Source organism: Callorhinus ursinus, unplaced genomic scaffold, assembly GCF_003265705.2.
Source record: "Callorhinus ursinus isolate GAN/ISIS: 27379988/994484 unplaced genomic scaffold, GSC_fseal_2.0 scaffold31, whole genome shotgun sequence".
NCBI classification, from domain to species: domain Eukaryota; kingdom Metazoa; phylum Chordata; class Mammalia; order Carnivora; family Otariidae; genus Callorhinus; species Callorhinus ursinus.
The window spans coordinates 2,940,149-2,953,253 of NW_027397093.1; positions in this window are offsets into that span (position 1 = coordinate 2,940,149).

A 13,105-nucleotide genomic window follows, 5' to 3' on the forward strand; every position below is an offset into this window, starting at 1 on the left:
CTGGGTTTGAGTTCTTGCTTTGCCATCTAACGGCAGTGTGACCTTGGACTTGTCATTAAATGCCTCTGAGTCGGCTTCCCATTTGTGAGATGGACACAAGCCTGAATGAGCACACATGTGTGAGGGGCCGCGGGTGACACGATGGATACTGATAGAGCTGTGAAGGAGGTGGGGCTGCAGCTGTACCTTAACAGATGTTTAGGATGAAATGAAAAGGTGCTTCAGGTATAGGATCAGCCTGAGCAAGTGTATGGAGGAAGGAAACATTTCACAAGGACAGGCATAGGGCAGAGTCCACCATCGTCACCTACTCACTGGACATATTCTGTGGGCTAGGTTGTGCACAGGGGACGCAGAAAGGCACTGTGCCTGGCCCCAGGGAGCCTCCGTTGGTGGAGGCAGCTGTGCAGATACACAGAATTTGTGTTTGCCCTTGTGGTATCATGTCCATCAGTCCTGCGCCCTAATGAGTGTGCCCTTCTAACCAACCTACTGGTTATCTGGTTTCCATTTTCCAAGGACACATGGGAAGATGCCAGTATCTGGTTCCACTGCCCAGGGTCTTGCTGGTTCCTGGCAGCCAATGCAGACATTCCCTGCTGCCCGAGACTGGCCAGTGGGGCGCTTCACTGGCCCTCCTCTCTGGCCAGAGATTAGAGACACGATTTAAACCACATGCTCAGATAGCTTGGTGAGCAAATGGGTAGTTGGGGATGTTTTCTGAAAGTCAGCTTTTATGCATTTACAAAAACTGTAAAGCAATCCACACAAAGAAACAGGTTGGGCCACTGGGCTTAAGGACCGTATGTTATGTCATGTGAGTCACCTGCCCAGCCCCTGCCTGATTCCCTTTCTAAGCTGTGTTCTGAGCAGGCAGTGGCTGTGCCAGAGGGTGTGGTCGGGAAAACCCTGGGGGGGCCGACCAGGGACAAGTCAGGGACTGGAGCCTAGGAGAGACTTCTGAGCAGCCACTGTGGGAAAGAGGGCTGGGAAGAAGGTGGGACTGGTCTTGAGGCTGCACTTGCCAGCCAGCACCCTGTTCTTACTCAGATTGCACGTTACAGGTCCATAAACTCCACACGGTTTTCTAAAGATGTTTCTTGAAATTAGAACTGCATCTGTGGTCCACATCAAGGACTATTACCACTATTTTATTTGTTTTTATGTGAGGTCATTTGGGGTGCCACCATCAAGTTCTCTGCACAACAGCCTACCTTTGGCTGCCACCCACCCATTACCTGTTGTTGTTGTAACAGGTAATTTTTGCTTTTGGCAAACTATCAGCAGAGGAGAAAAGAGCAACCTCCTGCTCAAGGGGGCAGGGATTCAGCCAAATCTTAAAGCTGAACTCTAATTGCTGAGCAATGGTGCAGACCTTAGACTCTCAGCCAGTAAAGAGGGAGATTTGTCTGGATCCACTGGACTTGGGTAATTCTGCCCGGCCTCTCAGCCCCGCAACTGTGGAGTCAGAAACAGATGTTAGGTTCTCAACACAGCTTTTTTCTCACCACAGATCACAGATCAGGGCCAGAAGAACTGGCTATCTCCAGGGCTCTGTTCCTTATCCTCTCACACATAGAATTCACAGATTTGCAAGTGTTCCTGGGACCAATATGTTTATACGGGAAGAATAGATTCAGATGTCAGAATTCCACCCTGCTTTGTAAATGCTTATGAAAACTTACTGAAGCAATCTGGGCCCCCCACTAAGTTAAATAACACAGGGCATAAAGTTCCACCTAACCCCCGCCCTTACCCAGAGACAATCACTGTTCACAAATTTTCACCTGCTTTTTTTAACATTTCAAAGATAGCTACCAACTTCCTACTTTAAAAAAGGAAGAAACACCTCTGGCTCTTTAGAATATTTGAAATCTCATGTTGAGTTGAGAGAGGTGAAAATGAGAAGCATTTTAATAGGAACACCTACCTGTTAGTTTTAAGCATATGCAGTTTGGGTACAAAAATAATAAGATTTGAGGCTTTGAATAATTTCTAAAGATGATTTTGAACACTTGGAAGCCTTCCTGAGAAGACTCCAAAGACACATCTAACACGCAGGGGAATTTACAAGGAAGAAAAAATTTTCAAGTCAAATTTGTGATTTCTATAGTCAATTAGGAAAATGCCTGAAGTGTCTCCACCCTTTACAGGTAGAACATTTTTGGCTGGAGTCCCCACACTTCATTCTTCACCTGTGTGACACTTTTCTTTCAAGGATGTTTTATGAACCCTCTAGTTGATCAGAAATGACTCTCCTTCCTTTATTTGCTTAGCAAACTGCAGATCAGTTTATAATGGAGAAGCCAGACACTGGAGTGATCCTTCAGTTGTCTTATTTAATCCTCCCACGCCCTAAGCTCAGGGAGGCAGGCATTGAATTTCCAGCTTGCAACAAGGGAAAGTGAGGTTTTCTTTCATCTCACAAAAAGACTTGTGGTAACTTCTCATCTGGAACCAGGTCTGCCTGACTCCAAAGCTGAGGTTCTTTTCTAACGCTGCTTCCATGAGAGCTCACAAGTAGCTGAAAATAACCCACGTTGGTATTTAGCTTACATGCCACCCTCAAATTGTACAATAAACCAATAGCTTCCTCTATGTTTTACAGTTGATCCGAACTTCCTTGTAAGCCTCCAGCTCCCTGGGTTTTGCCTGCCTCCTGCTACTGGAATAAGACTGGCAAATCCAGGGTCTGTCCCTTCCACCCCTGCTGTCACTGGTCCCCTGGGTTCTCACAGATGCTGTGCATCCTCCAACTGTCCCCTCCCCTTGGGTGTGGGCTGCCTACCCATAGCCATGGCTGGTGGGCTACCCTGCCTCACCATGGTGGCCAACAGCGGTCCCAGGCTCCTCCATGGAAGTCATGCTGGAAGGTCACCTTTTCCACACCACCAAGGCACCTGGGGAGACTTGCAGGCACTGCCTTCTTTTATCCAGTGGCCACTCATGTTGGTACTTGCATACTTAGGAAGCCACCATCTGATGGGAATAGTCCCTTGGCTGCCTTCCTGTCTCTGTCTCTCTGTGTCTCTGCAGCTCCTGGCCCTTTGCCCTCATCACCTCACCCCTACCCTGTGATTTCAGCCTGGAGTGGGGGACCCAGGATCCCCGTCTGCAATTTCCATCTTCCTCCCTCCCCTACACTCTAGCACCACAGGTTCCAGGCTCTCACCAGAGCTCTGCCACATTTTAGCTTGTGTGACCCTGGACAAATTGCTCAACTTCTCTGTTTCTCGGTTTTTCTCTTTCTCAGGAAAAGAGTAGCTGAAGCTGGAGAGAAACGTCCTTTTGATGAGAGGGTAATGCGAAAGTGTCATGCTATATGAAAACAGTTGTTAGATTAGATGGCCCATTGCCAGGAGAGGGGTGCATCGCATTCCTTCCCTTTGTCAACAGCATCCTGTCTCCAAAAAATACCTTCCTCTTGTGTTCAAGGATGTAGGATGCTTCTTTAATGCAGAACAATGGTTGCCTTTGGTTGTATTTCACGGCAAATTTTAAAAAAAGCACACTGAAATTCAGGTCGAAATGACTAACAACAACAGGCCCATGTATAAATGTGAAGTTTGACCAAGAGGGTTGAGGGCCGGGAGAGCAACTGCCAGAGACTTGGGCAGCGGCGGCGAAGATGAATGCCAATGTTGGCCACTTCTGCCTGTGCTTAGAGTTGGGGAACCGCAGGTCAAGCTGGATGGGCCCTGTTTGCCAGCGTCTGCTCTGTGCTTTGCAGGTTTGGCAGCAGGCTTCCCAGAAGAGAGGTGTCTCCTTTCCAGATCCTCAAACCCATGTCCAGCGATACGATAAGATGAAACAACATTAGAATAATTAGGATCCCAGAAGAAGAAGAAAGAGAGAGAGGGGCAGAAGGTATATTGGAGCAAATTATAGCAGAGAACTTCCCTAATGTGGGGAAGGAACCAGGCAGCAAAATGCAGGAGGCACAGAGAACCCCTCTCAAAATCAATAAAAATAGGTCAACACCCCGACATCTAATAGTAAAACTTATGAGTCTCAGAGACAAAGAGAAAATCTTGAAAGCAGCTCAGGAGAAGAGATATGTAAACTATAATGGTAGAAACATTAGATTGGCAACACACCTATCCACAGAGACCTGGCAGGCCAGAAGGGACTGGCATGATATCTTCAGAGCACTAAACGAGAAAAATATGCAGCCAAGAATACTATATCCAGCTAGGCTGTCATTGAAAATAGAAGGAGAGATAAAAAGCTTCCAGGACAAACAAAAACTAAAGGAATTTGCAAACACGAAACCAGCCCTACAAGAAATATTGAAAGGGGTCCTCTAAGCAAAGAGAGAGCCTAAAAGCAACATAGACCAGAAAGGAACACAGACAATATACAGTCACAGTCACCTTACAGGCAATACAATGGCACTAAATTCATATCTTTCAATAGTTACCCTGCATGTGAATGGGCTAAATGCCCCAATCAAAAGACACAGGCTATCAGACTGGATTAAAAAACCAGACCCATCCATATGCTGTCTGCAAGAGAGTCATTTTAGACCCAAAGACACCCCCACATTGAAAGTGAGGGGGTGGAAAACCATTTACTATGCTAATGGACACCAAAAGAAAGCTGGGGTGGCAATCCTTATATCAGACAAACTAGATTTTAAAACAAAGACTGTAATAAGAGATGAGGAAGGACACTATATCCTACTTAAAGGGTCTATCCAACAAGAAGATCTAACAATTGTAAAAATCTATGCCCCTAACATGCGAGCAGCCAATTATATAAGGCAATTAATAACAAAAGCAAAGAAACACATTAACAACAATACAATAATAGTGGGGGACTTTAACAACCCCCTCACTGAAATGGACAGATCATCTAAGCAAAAGATTAACAAGGATATAAGGACTTCAAATGACACACTGGACCAAATGGACTTCACAGACATATTCAGAACATTCCATCCCAAAGCAATGGAATACACATTCTTCTCTAGTGCCCATGGAACATTCTCCAGAATAGATCACATCCTAGGTCACAAATCAGGTTTCAACCGGTACAAAAAGACTGGGATTATTCCCTGCATATTTTCAGACCACAATGCTTTGAAACTAGAACTCAATCACATGGAGGCTAAAGAGCATCCTACTAAGGAATGAATGGGTCAACCAGGAAATTAAAGAATAATTTAAAAAATTCATGGAAACCAATGAAAATGAAAACACAACTGTTCAAAATCTTTGGGATACAGCAAAGGCAGTCCTAAGAGGAAAGTATATAGCAATATAAGCCTTTCTCAAGAAACAAGAAAGGTCTCAAATACACAACCTAACCCTACACCTAAGGGAGCTAGAGAAAAAACAGCAAATAAAGCCTAAACCCAGCAGGAGAAGAGAAATAATAAAGATCAGAGCAGAAATCAATGAAATAGAAATCAAAAGAAGAGTAGAAAAGATCAACAAAACTAGGAGCTGGTTCTTTGAAAGAATTAACAAGATTGATAAACCCCTGGCCAGACTTCTCAAAAAGAAAAGAGAAATGACCCAAATCAACAAAATCATGAAGGAAAGAGGAGAGATCACAACCAACACCAAAGAAATACAAACAATTATAAGAACATATTATGAGCAACTCTAGGCCAGCAAATTAGATAACCTGGAAGAAATGGGTGCATTCCTAGAGATGTATCAACTACCAAAATTGAACCAGGAAGAAATAGAAAACCAGAACAGACCTATAACCACTAAGGAAATTGAAGCAGTCATCAAAAATCTCCCAACAAACAAAAGCCCAGGGCCAGATGGCTTCCCAGGGGAATTCTATGAAACATTTCAAGAAGAATTAATACCTATTCTCCTGAAACAGTTCCAAAAAATAGAAATGGAAGGAAAACTTCCAAACTCATTTTATGAGGCCAGCATTACCTTGATCCCAAAACCAGACAAAGACCCCATCAAAAAGGAGAATTACAGACCAATATTCTTGATGAACACAGATGCAAAAATTCTCACCAAAATACTAGCCAATAGGATCCAACAGTACATTAAAAGGATTATTCACCATGACCAAGTGGGATTTATCCCTGGGCTGCAAGGTTGGTTCAATATCCGTAAATCAATCAATGTGATACAATACATTAACAAAAGAAAGAACAAGAATCCTATGATCCTCTCAATAGATGCAGAAAAAGCATTTGACAAAGTACAGCATCCTTTCTTGATCAAAACTCTTCAGAGTATAGGGATAGAGGGTACATACCCCAATATCATAAAAGCCATCTATGAAAAACCTACAGCGAATATCATTCTCAATGGGGAAAAGCTGAGAGCTTTCCTCCTAAGGTCAGGAACACAGCAAGGATGTCCACTATCACCACTGCTATTCAACATAAGTATCAGAAGTCCTAGCCGCGGCAATCAGACAACAAAAAGAAATCAAAGGCATCCAAATCAGCAAAGAGGAAGTCAAACTCTCACTCTTTGCAGATGATATGATACTTTATGTGGAAAACCCAAAAGATTCCACCCCAAAACTGCTAGAACTCATACAGGAATTCAGTAAAGTGGCAGGATATAAAATCAATGCACAGAAATCAGTGGCATTCCTATACACCAACAAGAAGACAGAAGAGAGACAAATTAAGGAGTCGATCCCATTTACAGTTGCACCCAAAACCATAAGATACTTAGGAATAAATCTAACCAAAGAGGCAAAGGATCTGTACTCAGAAAACTATAAAATACTCATGAAAAAATTGAGGAAGACACAAAGAAATGGAAAAATGTTCCATGCTCTTGGATTGGAAGAACAAGCATTGTGAAGATGTCTATGCTACCTACAGCAATCTACACATTCAATGCAATCCCCATCAAAATACCGTCCACTTTTTTCAAAGAAATGGAACAAATAATCCTAAAATTTGTATGGAACCAGAAGAGACCCCGAATAGCCAGAGGAATGTTGAAAAAGAAAAGCAAAGCTGGCGGCATCACAATTCCAGACTTCCAGCTCTATTACAAAGCTGTCATCATCAAGACAGTATGGTAGTGGCACAAAAACAGACACATAGATCAATGGAACAGAATCGAGAGCCCAGAAATGGACCCTCAACTCTATGGTCAACTAATCTTTGACAAAGCAGGAAAGAATGTCCAATGGAAAAAAGAAAATCTCTTCAACAAATGGTGTTGGGAAAATTGGACAGCCACAAGCAGAAGACTGAAACTGGACCATTTCCTTACACCACACACAAAAATAGACTCCAAATGGTTGAAAGACCTCAATGTGAGACAGGAGTCCATTAACACCCTAAAGGAGAACACAGGCAGCAACCTCTTTGACCTCAGCCGCAGCAACTTCTTCCTAGAAACATCGCCAAAGGCAAGGGAAGCAAGGGCAAAAATGAACTATTGGGATTTCATCAAGATAAAAAGCTTTTGCACAGCAAAAGAAACAGTCAACAAAATCAAAAGACAACCAACAGAATGGGAGAAATATGTGCAAATGACCTATCAGATAAAGGGGTAGTATCCAAAATCTATAAAGAACTTACCAAACTCAACATCCAAAGAACAAATAATCCAATCAGGAAATGGGCAGACGACATGAACAGACATTTTTCCAAAGACATCCAAATGGCCAACAGACACATGAAAAAGTGCTCAACATCGCTCAGCATCAGGGAAATACAAATCAAAACCTCAATGAGATACCACCTCACACCCGTCAGAATGGCTAGAATTAACAAGTCAGGAAATGACAAATGTTGGCGGGCATGCGGAGAAAGGGGAACCCTCCTACACTGTTGGTGGGAATGCAAGCTGGTGCAACCCCTCTGAAAAACAGTATGGAGGTTCCTCAAAAAGTTGTAAATAGAGCTACCCTATGACCCAGCAATTGCACTACTGGGTATTGACCCCAAATATACAAATGTAGGGATCCGAAGGGGTACATGCACCCCGATGTTCATAGCAGCAATGTCCACAATAGCCAAACTGTGGAAAGAGCCAAGATGTCCATTGACAGATGAATGGATAAAGAAGAGGTGGTATATATACACAATGGAATATTATGCAGCCATCAAAAGGAATGAGATCTTGCCATTTGCAACGACGTGGATGGAACTGGAGGGTATTATGCTGAGTGAAATAAGTCAATCAGAGAAAGACATGTATCATATGACCTCACTGATATGAGGAATTCTTAATCTCAGGAAACAAACTGAGGTTTGCTGGAGTGGTTGGGGGGTGGGAGGGATGGGGTGGCTCGGTGATAGATGTTGGGGAGGGTATGTGCTATGGTGAGCGCTGTGAATTGTGCAAGACTATTGAATCACAGATCTGTATCTCTGAAACAAATAATGCAATATATGTTAAGAAAAAAAAAAGAAGACGATAGCAGGAGGGGAAGAATGAAGGGGAGTAAGTTGGAGGGGGAGACGAACCATGAGAGACAATGGACTCTGAAAAACAAACTGAGGGTTCTAGAGGGGAGGGAGGTGGGGGATGGGTTAGCCTGGTGATGGGTATTAAAGAGGGCACATTCTGCGTGGAGCCCTGGGTGTTATGCACAAACAATGAATCATGGAACACTACATCAAAAACTAATATTGTAATGTATGGTGATTGACATAACAATAAAAGAAGTTAAAGGGAAAAAATTACTTAGGTGGCAGCTGTAATATACTGACAACGGTTTCCTACCAAATGCCCGTTTTCTCTACTGCTTGGAATTAACAGTGAAAATCTTGTCATAATTTCCAACTTCTTTGTAAATGACTCCTCTACGGAAATGCAGTAGTGAGCAGATCTCCTTGTTTCCTGAGGCACCCAGTATGGTGAGGGAGACAATTTGTGAGCATGCAGAGTCACAAACACATTTGGTTTGCAAGCAGAGAAGGATTCCCAGCAAAGTAGGGCAGGACACCTCCCATGATGCTGCATGTGAGGGCTGCCCAAGCATCCCCCTTCCCACAGAAGCAAGGAGCCCCCTCCAGCCATCAGCCCTCTGTGCTGGGTGGTGTGGACACCTACATTCCTGTGGGCACTCATACAACTGCCCCCTTTTCTCTGAACTCCCGTAGCAATTATTATCCATCTGGATAAGGCTGTTGTAGTTTCTAGAAAATAACTTCACAATTACCTCGGGTCATTAGTTGCTATTTCTCACATTTTAACTACATGGTACCTAATAGAGGGTTCAATAAACATTTGTTGACTTGATCTCTTAAAAAGAGACTTGTGTTTGGGCCCTAAATTCCCCACCAGCAGTTAAGGGCTTCTGCCCTCAGCATTCACTGCTCAGAGGTCAGCAGGGCTAAGCCTTTGCTCACTATCAGATCCCTCCTGGCTACCACACACTGCCGCTGTCCATCAGATGCTGTTTTATAGACTTTCAAGCCTGGCTGTGATGCCAGGGAAGAAAGTTTCTCATTCATCCTTGTTTCTCCCCACAGTTGGTGCTCAATTAATTCCTTCAGAGTAGCAAACCAAACAAACCTATCAAATCCCTTACTGTCCTTATGAACAGTCAGATCACATCAAACTACAAATGCTTTCTCTCTCAACTTCCACTGATCCTCCTTTTTGGAATCTTTCTGCATTGCTGGGAAATCAGTCCATTCAACCTGCATGACACACATAACTGGGTGGGGCTAGGTTTGTATTGTCTTGTAGAAGATTCCTTATGAATCATCAGTAAAAGTGGTTACAATTAGGGCACCTGGTTGGCTCAGTCCATTGGGCGTCTGCCTTTGGAACAGGTCATGATCCCAGGGTCCTGAATTGAGTCCCACATGGGCTCCCTGCTTCATGGGGAGTCTGCTGCTCCCTCTGCCCCTCTTGCCACTTGTTCTCTGAAATAATTTTTTTTTAATTTGCTACAATTATGGAAAGATAATCCTTCAGATACTTGTTCTTACAGGACAATGAACTATTAGAAATGGAAAAACTAACCACTGGAAAATAACATTTTTTTAAATTCTAAAATGTCACTGATTTTAGGATAACCTTAGTTTTGCAAAAGAACCTAGTTTTAGTATCTGAAGAATAAATGATAATCATGAAATTAAACACACATTAAAATTAAACACCCATGAAAAACACACATTTCAGAAATGAAGTGTGAAAAATATAGCATCTTGGAATTGAGGTACCATGACTAATGAGCAAATAAAATTAAGAAACAGAACACCCTTCCTATGAAATCATCATTATGAACCTTGTTTCACCAAGCTCTGTGATGCTATGTAAAACCACTCTGGGGTGTATAGGTGAGCAGCCCAGGTGGTCCAAGTGCAAGGAAAGCTAGCACGATGGTGGCTAGCTGCCACATACAGGTAATCAGGTAATTTTTACGAAGTGCTCACGGAAAGGTCTTATTTTCAAAAACTGTTCAACTTGTATGCTCATCTGTGAGCATGAATGTCAATTTGGCCCTGCTAGAAAACCTCAATTCTCTATTTCTAGGATCAAGTGAGGTTGCACTACCCCCCACCAACTATGAGACTCTGGCCCCTTAGGATAGCAGGCTGAGTGAGGCCGAATGAAACGCTAGGCAGACAGGAAGAGACTGCGCAGGACCTGTCCTCATGCTAACTGGCCAGAACGGCCCATATAATCTCCTCCCCCATTAATTTCATCTTTGCTTCTGGCACAATATGCTCCTTTTGCAGTTTTCAAGTGTCAATACTGGGGGAACTTTCTCCAGCTTCCTGAACGGCTTCTTTACGAAAGACCAAGTCTTCAAGGTCATAGCTTTATCTTTTCCTGAAAAACGGCTTCCGTTTTGAAAGCTAAGTAAATTGCGTACATTTAGGGAGGACTCCATCTTCGTGATTAACACTGACCTTCAAAACATCCTTTGATTTGTGACTAGAGGTGATCTCAGCAACTGAGAAAAGGAGTTTCTGGTACTATATATAAGAAATAGGATCTGGGGAAGTCAAACATAATTACCATTTATTCTTCAGATACTAAGGTCAATCGCCCCCCCCCCCCTTTTTAAAGCTTTTATTTGAGATAGTGAGAGAGAGCACAAGAGTGGGGTGAGGGCCAGAGGGAGGAGCAGACTTCCCACTGAGCAGGGAGTTGGATGCAGGGCTTGATCCCAGCACTCCCGGACCATGACTTGAGCTGAAGGCAGATACTGATTGAGCCTCGCAGGCGCCCCTTTCGATAAACACTAAAATTTTAAGGCTGTAATTTTAGCAAAATGTCAACCTATTTGTACAGTGCTGTTGATCCTCAAAGAGGATTTCAGCCCTGTGGCATCCGTCGAACTTTCTAAGCGTAACTGGCTAAGACATTCAACTCTACCACTTCTTCCCAGCCATATGACCTTGTGCAAATAAATACCAAACTTGGGGGCTTCAGCTTAGTCCTTGGCGAAATGGGGATTACAAGTACCTAGCTCAAAGTAATGTTATGATTTATACAAAGGACTTAGCACACAATATGCAAATAATTGAATCATTAGCAGTTAACAGGGTATCTGGACCCTCCTACCACACTGGAATGACACAAATCTCAGGTGTCATTCAGTTTCAAGAATTTTAACATGGAAACACACCCTCTATCCAGATGAACAATTTTAAGGGAAACGTGTCTTTCTTCCCACATCCTAACATTTTTTTTATAAATATTTTCTCATTTTGGTTTTTTTAAAATATTTTATTTGAGAGAGAGAGGGTGAGAGAGAGAGAGAGGAGCAGGGGGAGCAGCAGAGGGAGAGGGAGCAGATTCCCTCTGAGCAGGGAGTCGGATGACATGGGGCTCGATCCCAGGACTCCAGGATCATGACCTGAGCTGAAAGCAGATGCCCAACTGAGCCACTCAGGTGCCCCTACATCCTAACATTTTAAAGTGCACAGAACACATTCAAAGGTTCAGGGTCCTAGCACAGAAGACATCCGTGTTACGAGCAGGAAATTGGGCTTCAAGGGAACTGGCATTTCTTGCCATCCTTCCCTGCTCTCCGACCCTTCCTCCATCATACTCTGGCTGGGGGAAACACCCTCACTGCTCTTACTATGTGCTGTAACTCTTGTTTAGTCTTGGGAGGCTTCCTGCTGGCACACCTTGGAAACTCACTGCTGTGCTCTTATAACATTTGCCCTGAAGAACCCTGGTTGTCTCCCCTGGGTTTAGGTAGCATGATGCCTGCCACACTTGTTTTCTGAATGTTCACAATAGCGTTCTAAGCAAACCAAAGGGCCTTTATTTTTTTGTGTGATCATTTTTAAATACATATCTCAGTTATCCTGAAAAGCTTCAGGTGATGCTTTAGAAAATGAGAAGTAGGTATTTTTCTTTTTTTGCCTGAAGCCTATCCATGTGCAGGTCTTCACTCTTCCCTGCGAATGATGTGAAGAAAAACCCTCGGTGGCATGGCATGTTAACAGAGCCTGGGAACCAGGGACTTTGTTTCATTATGACTTTACATCTGTCATATCATTTTATAACTATTCACATTTTATATAACTCATTTTTTATACCAAAGTCTTCATTGTCTTAGCAAAGTCAGAAAAAGTGATGTAATGAAGTACGAAGTCATTAAATTAAAAAGAAAAAAAAAAACCAGCTTGTTTTTCTAAGTAAGCTTTTGCCTGATACCCACTGTCGAAATTCTATCATTTTGTTTTGTGTGATACCGTCCAAACATAGGGATATAAATTTTGGGTTCTAAAATGGCTGAAGACAACAGGACCTTCAGGATCACACTGACATTGTAGAGACTAAAGTGGAGAAGGGAGAAAATAGAAGTTTGGCACTTAGATTTTTCTTAGGGCAACTCCCCGCACTGCCTACCCCCCCAAACCAGCAATAGCAGCTAAAACTTACATATTACTAAATGCCCACACATTTCACTCCAATCCTATGAGATTGGTTCTGTTACGATCTTCATTTTATAGATAAGAAAATGGGCACAGAGAGCTTAAGTAATTTGCCCAAAGTCACATAAATAAGTTGAAGAGGCAGGGCTCAAATAAAGGCAGTCTGGCTTTAAGTACCATGGTCATAATCACACTGTATTCTACCTACTAGGTCAGGAAGAGAAAATAAATGAAACAAATCCTCTATTCAAATAGTATGCGTTTGGTTCAGCTGGAAAAATCATGGACCAATCACCA